The sequence below is a fragment of the Eleutherodactylus coqui genome, chromosome 4 (genome assembly GCF_035609145.1).
Source record: "Eleutherodactylus coqui strain aEleCoq1 chromosome 4, aEleCoq1.hap1, whole genome shotgun sequence".
NCBI classification, from domain to species: domain Eukaryota; kingdom Metazoa; phylum Chordata; class Amphibia; order Anura; family Eleutherodactylidae; genus Eleutherodactylus; species Eleutherodactylus coqui.
Genome location: NC_089840.1, coordinates 38426704 through 38439407, shown reverse-complemented (window position 1 = coordinate 38439407; position 12704 = coordinate 38426704). Strand labels below are relative to the sequence as shown.

General features: G+C 46.5%; 1 long non-coding RNA gene across 1 annotated transcript; it reads left to right on the top strand.

Moving 5' to 3' along the window:
- The first annotated feature begins 9922 nt into the window (after window positions 1-9922).
- LOC136624586 (uncharacterized) lies at window positions 9923-11302 on the top strand. Its single transcript, XR_010792356.1, has 3 exons — window positions 9923-10178; window positions 10892-10999; window positions 11105-11302. It is a non-coding gene; the product is annotated as an uncharacterized lncRNA (long non-coding RNA).
- The last annotated feature ends 1402 nt before the right edge of the window (window positions 11303-12704 follow it).

Below are 12704 nucleotides of genomic sequence, written 5' to 3'. Positions count from 1 at the left end.
GACAGTACCACACAATGATTGGCTGAATTAAGCTAAGCCCCGCCCCAGAGGAGCTAAAGGGGAAAGGATCCTTTAGACAACCCATATAACTGAACGCTGGCGGGGAGAGAAATAAAATGGCCACGGGCAACGGAGAAAGGAAAAGAGAAGAGGACGGCTAAAGCTGAAGCCTACGTGGGGCTCATTCACATCTGCGCTTTTTTGTTTTCTGTTTAGCTGTTCCATCTGAGGAGCGGCCCAACGAAAAACAACGATTCCATTTCAATTCCCAATTATTTCATTGAGAACTCAAGTGCTTCAGTTGATGGCAATTTGCCTTCGTTCCATTTAATTTCCGCTTTTAGGGTATCTTCATGGGTAGAAGAAAATGCAGCCCAAAAACCGTTTCAAAAACACAGACGTGAGATCAATCAATCCTTTATACCCCTGATCTAATAATCCAGCACGTACGACAGATTAAAGGAATTTTGATAGATAGACATCCTTTTTCATATGTGCATCGGCCTGGAATTAACAAGATTGAACCAAAAACAACTGTTCCCAAGATCAGGGGTCCCGTGTCCCCCTCTTCCTACTGTTGCACCCACCCATAGTGATAAGACTGGATGCAGCAGGGGCCACACATGCACAATGCTGTTCCATTCATTTCAGTGGAGGCCGACGGCAATAGGCAAGTAACAGTGTTCAGCCATCTCCAGCAGTCTCATTGAAAGGGAATGGAGCGGCACTGCAGACGCATGACCAATGGCTCCATTGAACCTCCTCCTCCTCGCAGGGGGTACGGTGAGCCCGCAGGGATGAGAAAAGGGAGACATGGGACTCCTGTACTCGGGATCATTGGGTGGTCTCAGCAGCGAGACCCCTGCTGATCAGAGTTATCATCTATCCTGAAGACAGGTGATAAAAGCTGTTTTAGGTCCTTTAACCCCTTAATGACGTAGCCATTTCCCCCCTCCCACCCCCCCATTTTCGTTTTTCCTTCACCCATTTAAAAAAAAAAAATAAAATTATAGCTCCTGTATTTATCCATTGCCATGGCTGTTTTTTCGCGGGACGAATTGTATTTTTCAATGGTACTATTTAATGTACTGGAAAACTTTGGATTTTTTAAAAGTGGAGTAAAATGAACAAAACAAAACGACATTCCGCCATCTTTCAGTGCCTCCTGTTTCTACGGCGCACAAACTGTAACAAGTGACACGATAACTGCATGCCATGGGTCAGTACAATTACTACGATACCAAACTTATAGCTGACTGCTGCAGGAGCTTCTAGGACCGGGGCTGTCAGGCATTTAAAGGGGTAGTGGCAAGTTATAAGGTTTATCCCCTACTTTATGATCGGTGGGAGTCAGACCACTGAGTCTCCTGCCGATCCCAAGAATGGGGGACTGGCTGATACTCAAGTGAATGGAGCAGAGTTCTCGCGGGCACACCACTGCTACATTCACTCCAGCACCAGTAATTGCTGAAGTGCTTGAACTGTGTTATCTCCTGCACGACCTCTGCTCCAATCACTCGGGGACTGACTGAGCCCTCATCCGTGGGATGGGTAGGTCGGACCCCGCCGATCATAAAGTTATGTGAATGGGAGATAACTTTATAACTTGGCAAAACTCCTTAAACAGCGAGTACCATTTTCTTCTCTCCTCCACTTATTTACTCTATGGCAAATTTTAAAAACTCATTAAAAACATCTGTAAAAAGGTGTCCATTTGTTTTCAGTAGGCTTTTTATTGTAAATAAATAAAAGACCCTCCTCATCCGGGTCCCCACAGATCCAGCGCTGCATCTCTGTTCATAGGCTGCAGAAGGCAGTTGTAAACAAGACGTCACAGACGGCTGCAGCCAATGACAGCCCTCAGAGGTTGACCACGGAGCTCTGTGATTGGCTGCAGAGGTAGTGACAACCTGTCAACAGACTGGCAGCAGCTTGTAGACATTGCACCGGCAGCGTGAAACTACGAGGACCTGGGAGGCAGGAGAATACGATCTTTCATTGTTCTACCGCAGGCAGCACATTGAATTTAAAAAAACTGATTAACCCTTTAATGACTATATAAGAAGCAATTGTATATGTAACCCCTGACTGTACACAGACCTCCTATATAACGAGGGCCTGTCATCTTGTGCAGCCAGTGGGGCGGCTGCAAAGCTCTGCAACTGTGACCCGGTTAACGGCTGCCGCTTTCCTTCCGCTCCTACCCCCCTCTGTACGGGGTCTTCTGGAGCCCCTTTACACTCAGCAGATACCCTTCAGGTAGTTGAAAATATGAACCCCATTCATTTGAATGAACTTCACATGAGCGGAGTTCTCCTGCGCGATGTGATGCTATGCAAAAAAACCCTCTACTTTTATGCGCATTTGTGCGCCAAAGATGCCTTAAGAAGTCAATGGGGGCGCACAAATGTGCCCGCAAAACGCAAGGAGCTGCGTAATTCCGCTGGAAAAAGAAAACGTCTGGAACAAAGCCATTTCAATTGGTGCGTCTGTTTTCCACGTGCAAATGAACACGCCGAGCGAACGGGAAGAGTGCGGCGGCACACGCAGATATGTGCGCTAAAAAAGCCTTGCTTAGTGGACAAAAAAGTTGCACTGAGGCGCATGAAGATACGCATGCGCCTGTGTGATGCCGGCCTAGAGGTGCCTCCAGGGGGCGTCACATAGCACCAATAACAATGAAGGCAGACGGGTGTGGGGGGGTCTGGAACGCAGACCGAAATGCGAATGTTGCCTGTATCCAAATTAAGAGGAAATATTATATAGAGTACTCATAGAGAACCATAATAAATCACTACACAGACCGTCTAGTGATCAGAATGAATTCTAGTTTATTTTCGAAGATTGCTAGTTTTTATGCAAGATGAAAAGAAGGCGTTTCCAAATGTTACCTGATGCCTAGTTACAAAGTACTTTTGGTGACCAAACCCTCATTCCAACAGGTTACAACATGACTGTAGATCAAAAAGCTTTCTAAACAAAAGGTATCAACAAAGCTGTTTGAAGTAGACATAAAACAGTTACAATGTGATAAAAAAGGTTGACTCCTGGCTGTCTAAGTACCTTGTTAATTACATTTCTTGTTTGACAAGAAATGTAATCTTCAAGGTCCATCAACAATTTGCACATCAAAAGAGGGGACATTGTTTCTAGTTTACACATAGAACTGGTTCAGCCACCTACTCGGGAGTCAGCACAAAGTTGATAAGTTGGTATTCAGTAAGATAGCTGAATAAAATCTAATTAATCATACATTTAGTATTCTAAAATCAATATTCAAATAAACGCTTGATATACCTTTTTACATATGATTCTACATCCAAATTCTACTAGCAACTTCCGGAATGTTTTACATATAATACATAACATTATATAACCAAATAACTAATGTCACATTTATTACACTGTTTCCTTATCTTTCTTATGTTAGGTTATTAAAAATATTGATTGACCCCTATCATTCCCCCATTTGGACATCAGAGCCACCATTATCTCCTGGTTCTGTCACCGATAGGTGCCGTGTCCCCAGGTAGGAATGGTGCACTCTATGTCCATCAAGATATTTAAACAAATGACATAATATCAGATATTGCAAGTCAATCAAGTTTACAATACAGTAATCTTAAATTTATCAACATCAATCTCATCATAGTCATATTAGACACTTAAAGGGGTGTATGTTTGAGTATGTGTCTCGAAGAGTCTCTACAGGAGTGGGGACAGATAATAGACAAGTCCGCAAAATGTCCTCTCCACTCCTGAGGTTGGGCATACACATGTGGGAAATATTTGCCCATCCAGTCCATTGCTTCTCCATGTGGATCGTTCATAGTGGTGTTTCCCAATAAGAAGACAATCCAATAAGACAAATGCAAAAGTCAAAATCAAAATGTCCATTACCTCCCCCACCCAAACAACGCCGGGATCCCACCCATCACTTTTCCTCTGGCTCGGGAGCTTTCTTGCAGTGGGAGGCATGTATCCACTTTTACAGAAGTAGGCGTTGACAACAGAACTTGGTATGGTCTATCAAACCTTGGGTCCAAGGCCTTTATTACGTGTCTTTTTGCAACCACCCAGTCTCCAGGCTGCAAGGAGTGAGTCCCCTCTAGATTGTGAGGGTCTGGAATTGGGGAAAACACTAGATCGGGTGTTATTTTCAGTTTATGACATAGTTCTTGTACATATTCAATAACCTTATCACACCCCTGCTGCGGGGCCTGTGGATGGTACAGGCCTAATCTTGGCATAGAGCCAAACAATACTTCTTTTAACTAAAGCGCATCATTTTAGTTCTTTCAACTCTGTCTAAACTCTGCGGGTGGTATGGAGTGTGAAACGCTTGTTCCACTCCCAGGGCTGACATCACCTCTCGCATCACTTCACCTGTGAATTGTGTACCTCTGTCACTCTCAATTGTCTCTAGTACCCCAAATCTACATACAAGTTCTGACACAAGTTTAGTCACTGTACATTGTGCGGTGGCTTTGAACAGGTCCACGCACACAAGGACGTACTCATACCTGCCTGATTTGGGAAGCTGGATGTAATCGATTTGTAATCTCTGAATAGGATACAGTGGTCTGGGTGTGCACTTCACATGCCTTCACATATGCCTTCGCCAACCTGTCGAACCCTGGAGCATACTATACCTTGTCCATAACAGAAACCATGGCATTCCGGGAGGCATGCACTTTCCCGTGAGCTAGGACGGTGAGGTGGGTGTAGGCAGCAGCTGGTACATCATCTACGTCCCGTAGGACGCCAAATCCCAAATCAACAAGAGTGGTGGCACCAAGATCCAACTTACAGCACAAGGGGTCTTGCGTTCTGTCCTAGGAGAGCTGCAGCCTTGGCTGCCCTATCCCTTGCTCTCTGGTGACTGCCCCTGCGTGTGTGCTTTAACCTTTATTATGGCCACCTGTCCTGGCAACATGATAGCTTAATGGGCTTGCCTTGTGCCGTGAGAAAGCTCCTGGACCGCCAGATGGATCCATAATCGTGTGCAGTACCAAAGACGTGCCTGGAATCAGTATAGATGTTAGCAGTGGTAGCTTTTTCAATCGTACAGGCCTCAGTTCCTGCGCTGACATGTATGGCGGCATTGGTTTTTGTACAAGCATCTCATTCAGTGTGACTACTACAAAACCTGTTACAAACCTTCCTTTGTCATTCAGGTATCTAGATCCATCCACAAACATTTCAAGGTGGGGGTTTAGGAGGGGTTTGTCAGTGACATGTGCGAACCCAGCTGTCTCCTGCTCCATGAGCACTGCACAATCATGCTGGTGTTCTGCGTCAAAGGCCTCCTCTTCATCAGTCAGAGAATTTGCAAAAAGCTGGTCCTCTGTACTTACTCCCCCATTTGAATCAGTGTCACCTAATGGTAATAAGGTGGCCGGATTCAAAGTGGTGCAACGTTGAAATGAGACATTGGATGAAGAGTGTACTGCAAATTCCATTTTTATCTGTCTAGCAAGGGACAGATGTCTACGGCTTACCTGTGTCAGGATACCATGTATGTCATGTGGGGTGTAGATCACCATGGTGTGATCTATGAAGTTTCTCTTTGCTGGCTTTGCAGCCATTCTACTCTGATGGAGGAAACACAAAAGGCTTAGTGATGCATTGAGGTGACTGTTTGTGTCAGCAGTACATAAAAGAAAATAAAAACAAATCATCAACATATTACAAGAGGGCGGTGCCCTCGGGAATTGGCCAGGCGTCTAATACCAGCTTCATGCATCTGGTGAACTGGTATTGGGCTATTCTGTGCCCCTTGTGGCAGCACTATCCAACAGTACTGCTTTCCTCTGAAAATAAATACAAACAAATACAGACAGTCTGCCGAGGTCCGTCTGACTGGTAGCCCAAAGGCTCAAAGGAACGACACTAAGAACTTGTTTCTCTGCGTGCGTAAAAGTGAAGACAGGTAGAGGTGTCGCTAGGTCTGCTGCCATCCGACCGAAGGTCGGGTGACTTTCAGACCTGGGGTGTATACGAGCCTCACCGGACGGGTGAAGTTCGATACAAGATCGCAAGGATCCCATCATTTCGGTTCCCAATATGCTTTCAGGACTTTCCAGCACAAGGAAGCGCATGAGGCATCGTGACCCTTTAAACATTACCTCTAGCGGTTCAGTTTCTGCCAGCTGAATTGGCACTCCTGAAACCCCTTGCACCAATTACTGCTAGACAAATAGATCACTAACAAAAAAAAAATTTAAAAATTCAAAATTTAGAAATTGCTGACCTGCAATACCTGGATCACCTATGTCAGATGTCCAGTTCCTTGTGCTAAGCAATGACTCAGGAATTGGAGTTTGTCTTGGAGGTGACTTACTATTTGTCAGGACCTGCGGAAAGCTGAGTTTCTGCAGTAGCTATCAAGACAAATACATGAGCCGGATCTACCAAGAGAGCAGTTAGTTTACAAACCTCCTCTGAACTGTAACTTGAGGTCTCAACCCGTATCGATCCATCCGGTGAAAAATTTGATGGATGCAGATAAGGCTTGTAAGATATCAATACAAATAACAGAGACATGAATTACAACAAGGCAGAATAATCCACAAACATCTATCCACATTGAAATATGATATTCTTTAAGCAAATTCATTATTAATCTGATCCTGCCTGCAATGTTTCATCAAATTTGAGAAGGAAAAAAAAACTTTTCCTAACTGCCCAAGCTCCTCACCCCCTCCCTTTGTAGACAAAAGAAGGATGAAACATTACCTACTTTTACATTATCTAGCTCCACCCCTTCGATGCTGGTCGTCTGCATGTCTCTCCTTCAGAACATTCTCTCAGAGACAGTGCAGTACTAACAGCATTTAGCAGTGATATAGACGTCCAACCAATCACAGAACTGACATTTACACAAAAAGCAAAAATATATATAATTCACATAATTCATTACAAGTTTCTTTTTTCATCAGCGTCCGTCTTCCTTTCTATGACACTGAATTTTATCTCTCTATGAAACAGAACAATAGCTAAGATATTAATAAGCAACTAAAACATTCAGACTTTGAACAACATTAATTATTAGTAATTACCAAGAGGTATACTTCTCTGAGGATACGAATAGTTAAACACATAGAAAAGAAAACCTGCTAAGCGCTTCTAACAGCGCAACATTTTCTGCATTTTTAACCCTTATATCCTTAAAAGCCCCCACAGATGTGAATGGGGTACAACTTTCTTACACTTAGAAATTAGACATTACAAGAACACTAGGACGTACAACAAAGATTAGTTTACATAACAACAAGACTTACAAGACAAACAATAGTGGTTATTTGTCACATAATTGTCCACAGATTTTGCATGAACTTACTTTACGTCCCAGAGGGACACAAACTATAAGAGGATTCCCTTTCTCTGATAACCCCTTACTGCCGTATCTATACTTGCCTTAATCCATCTGTCTAACATATTTTTATACAACCTTTTTGACTATCTCTGAATCTTTTCCCCAAACTTGCTGGTCTAAGACTCCCAAAATTCTAAACACCTTACTACATTCTTCTTCCCACAGCTAACGTGCCTTCTTTGTCTTTTACTATTTGAAGTAGACATAAAACAGTTACAATGTGATAAAAAAGGTTGACTCCTGGCTGTCTAAGTACCTTGTTAATTACATTTCTTGTTTGACAAGAAATGTAATCTTCAAGGTCCATCAACAATTTGCACATCAAAAGAGGGGACATTGTTTCTAGTTTACACATAGAACTGGTTCAGCCACCTACTCGGGAGTCAGCACAAAGTTGATAAGTTGGTATTCAGTAAGATAGCTGAATAAAATCTAATTAATCATACATTTAGTATTCTAAAATCAATATTCAAATAAACGCTTGATATACCTTTTTACATATGATTCTACATCCAAATTCTACTAGCAACTTCCGGAATGTTTTACATATAATACATAACATTATATAAGCAAATAACTAATGTCACATTTATTATACTGTTTCCTTATCTTTCTTATGTTAGGTTATTAAAAATATTGATTGACCCCTATCACGGGCAATAATACAGAAACATACGATGACCCTCAAATACAGCGAGGAGACGGGAGAAACAGGATATACATTATATATACACATTGTAGCCAGAATGTGTAATAGTACAGCTACAGAGCAAACAGGAGCCTCCCCCTCGTATAACATGACTAGACCCCTGTATACCCCCTGTATAAACCAGCTAGACCCCTATATAACATGACTAGGCCCCTGTATAAACCAGCTAGACCCCTATATAACATGACTAGACCCCTGTATACCCCTATATAAACCAGCTAGACCCCTATATAACATGACTAGACCCCTGTATACCCCTATATAAACCAGCTAGACCCCTGTATACCACTATATAAAACAGCTAGACCCCTATATAACATGACTAGACCCCTATATTCCCCACATGACACAGCTAGATCCCGATATACCAATAGACCCCAAAACACCACCACTAGATTCCTACATCCCCCTATATAACACCCCCTATATACCGGTAACACCGACCTCCCCCTATATAACACCCCCTATATACCGGTAACACCGACCTCCCCCTATATAACACCCCCTATATACCGGTAACACCCCCTATATACCAGTAACACTGACCTCCCCCTATATAACACCCCTAGACCTGCGGGCAGCTGCCGCCTATAGACCGCATACAGACAGCGCGGTATATGCGGCCGGCAGATGACCCGGTATAACACTATGATCGCCGCTGTCAGCCGCCGGCAGTACATTATAACACTATAATGGGGCGCTGGAGCCCCTCCCTCTCACCTGCCTCCTCCCGTCTCTCCGGTGGCCGCTCCAGCGGTGTGGGTGCTCCGCGCTCCCCGGTGTCAGGCCCCGGCCGTCATTAGTCCTGCTTGTGAGGCGCATGCGCAAATGGCACGGCCGCTGACTCCGGCTTGCATATTACCAAAGGAGGCCTGAGTTCTCCTGCGCGGCCGATTCAGCCAATCAGCTGGCTGGAATCGGCACCACGTGACACAGCGGCGTGCCCGCGCATTGCCGTGCACAGGATTGTGCTTTGCCCGCGCTTTCACGTGCTCAGTGCCTTGCCCACGGTTTACATGCACTCGTGTGTGTGCACAGACAGTTAATGATTTGGCAGGTATTTTTTGTGCTTTTGCCAAAGGTGATTATTTCTTTTGCGCAAGTGGATTTTGCCAAAGGTGATTAAAGGTGATTATTTCTTTTACGCAAGTGGATTTGCCAGCGGAAGTTTTACACAGGACTACTAAAAGCCAAGGTAAGCTGCTGCATCTGCTCATTTAATTGCACTCTTACTTCCCCTGCGCGCATTGGCGGAGAGGCGGCCAATTCTGCATGCCGCTGCATTGTCCACGAGCGCGATCCCCAGCATGCCGCTGCATTGTCCACGAGCGCGATCCCCAGCATGCCGCTGCGCGGAGAGGCGGCCAATTCTGCATGCCGCTGCATTGTCCACGAGCGCGATCCCCAGCATGCCGCTGCATGCATTGTCGCCGCTGCATTGTCCACGAGCGCGATCCCCAGCATGCCGCTGCATTGTCGCCGCGATCCCCAGCATGCTGCTGCATTGTCGCCGCGATCCCCAGCATGCCGCTGCATTGTCGGCGCGATCCCCAGCATGCCGCTGCATGCATTGTCGCCGCTGCATTGTCCACGAGCGCCATCCCCAGCATGCCGCTACATTGTCGCCGCGATCCCCAGCATGCCGCTGCATTGTCGCCGCGATCCCCAGCATGCCGCTGCATTGTCGCCGCGATCCCCAGCATGCCGCTGCATGCATTGTCGCCGCTGCATTGTCCACGAGCGCCATCCCCAGCATGCCGCTGCATTGTCGCCACGATCCCCATATGCACGCCGTGCGGCCTATTCACACGCCGTGCGGCCTGCATATTACCAAAGAAGGCCGCAGTTCTCCGGCGCGGCCGATTCAGCCAATCAGCTGGCTGGAATCGGCACCACGTGACACAGCGGCGTGCCCGCGCATTGCCGTGCACGATGAGCTGTGCCCGCGCGTCACGTGGGCTGTGACGTCACCAAGCCTTGCATTTGCCCGCGAATTTTGAACAGTATTGATCTACGGAGGAAGCAAGCTGATGGTTGGAGCCTTTTCCCCAATTTACAAGATGGGAGAGTAAGATTTGTGCGCTACGTGTGGTGAGTACCCACCTGAGATTTGTGCGCTACGCTGTGCGCTACGTGTGGAGACGCGGTCACCTGAGATCTGTGCGCTACGTGTGGAGACGCGGTCACCTGAGATTTGTGCGCTACGTGTGGAGACGCGGTCACCTGAGATCTGTGCGCTACGTGTGAAGACGCGGTCACCTGAGATTAATGCGCTACGTGTGGAGACGCTGTCACCTGAGAGTAATGCGCCGTGCGCTACGTGTGGAGACGCGATCACCTGAGATTAATGCGCCGTGCGCTACGTGTGGAGACGCGATCACCTGAGATTAATGCGCCGTGCGCTACGTGTGGAGACGCGGTTACCTGAGATTTGTGCGCTGTGCGCTACGTGTGGAGACGCGATCACCTGAGATTAATGCGCCGTGCGCTACGTGTGGAGACGCGATCACCTGAGATTAATGCGCCGTGCGCTACGTGTGGAGACGCGGTCACCTGAGATTTGTGCGCTACGTGTGGAGACGCGATCACCTGAGATTAATGCGCCGTGCGCTACGTGTGGAGACGCGGTCACCTGAGATTTGTATGCTGTGCGCTGCTACGTGTGGAGATGCGGTCACCTGAGATTTGTGCGCTGTGCGCTGCTACGTGTGGAGACAACACCCAAGATTTGTGTGCTACATGTGGTGAGTACGTCACCTGAGATTTGCGTGACGCCACCTGACGCAACCTGTCTTTTTTTGCAGATTTGTGCGCCTTATTGCAAAATTACGTGTGGAGAGGATCCTGACGTTTGGACGCGTTTCGAGAAGAATTTCGCTTCGCTCGGACACCATCTGACATCACTCAGCGAGGTAAGCTGCTGCATCTGCCCAAATTTTCATCGCATGCATCTGCTCATATGTGCATATTTGCTGGTTTTTGCTTGCATGTGGTGATATGCTCTCCGTTTTCCACAGGACGACTCGTGTGGAGAGGAACCAGACATTTGGCTGCGTTTTGTACAACGTACGGAACCGGAGATTGGCGTTTTAGGTGCTGATCTCACATTTGCCACCCGCCTTTTGGAGAGGACGACTCTTCTGGAGAGGAATTTCGCTTTGCTAGGACATCACGTGACGTCACTCGGCGAGGTAAGCTGCTGCATCTGCCAAATTTTTCATTGCTTGCATCTGCTCATATGTACATGCAGGCATGTGTGTGCACATGCAGGCATGTGTGTGCACATGCAGGCATGTGTGTGTACATGCAGGCATGTGTGTGTACGTGCATGTGTGTGTGCGTGCGTTCGTTCATGTATGTGTACATGCATGCGTACGTGCGTACATGCATGTATGTATGTATGCATGTATGTATGCATGTATTTATGTATGCATGCATACATGCATGTATGTATACATGTATGCATAGATGCGTGCATGCATGTATAGATGCATGCATGCATGTATACATGCATGTATGTATAGATGCGTGCATGTATGCATGTATGTATAGATGCATGCATAGATGCATGCATATATGCATGCATATATGCATGCAGGTATAGGTGCATGTATGCATGCATGTATAGGTGTATGTATGCATGTGTAGGTGCATGTATGCATGTGTATACGCATGCATGTATAGACGCATGCATGTATAGACGCATACATGTATGCATAGACGCATGCCTGTATGCATAGGCGCATGTATGCATGCACAGACGCACGCACGCACAGACGCATGCATGTATGCATAGACGCATGCATGTATGCATAGACGCATGCATGTATAATTATTCTGATCTGGTTGGGGGAGTAGTGGTCATTGTAAGTGGGTTGAGCGGATCTAGGAATAAGTAATAATGGTGGGATGCAGGGGTTAAAAAAAAAAAAAAAAAGGATAGTGCTTACCCGAATCCCCGCGCTCCGGTGACTTCTTACTTACCTTGAGAAGATGGCCGCCGGGATCTTCACCCTCAGTGGACCGCAGGTCTTCTGTGCGGTCCATTGCCGATTACAGCCTCCTGATTGGCTGGAATCGGCACGTGACGGGGCGGAGCTACGAGGAGCCGCTCTCCAGCACGAACGGCCCCATTCAGAAAAGAAGAAGACCGGACTGCGCAAGCGAGTCTAATCGGGCGATTAGACGCTGAAAATTAGACGGCACCATGGAGACGAGGACGCTAGCAACGGAACAGGTAAGTGAATAACTTCTGTATGGCTCATAATTAATGCACGATGTATATTACAAAGTGCATTAATATGGCCATACAGAAGTGTATAACCCCACTTGCTGCCGCGGGACAACCCCTTTAAGAACTGGGCCCTAGCAGATCCAAGGAGCCACACCTCAGAACAGGAGTCATACACATGCCACATAACAGACACCGCCAACTGCATCAGGAGGAGGACAGGGCACACCACCAACTGCATCAGGAGCAGGACAGGGCACACCGCCAACTGCATCAGGAGCAGGACAGGGCACACCGCCAACTGCAACGTATAGTCAAAACACGACAGACTCCACCCAATTCAGATTTTATAATTTATTGCTAGTGTGGATGTTACACCAAGGTTC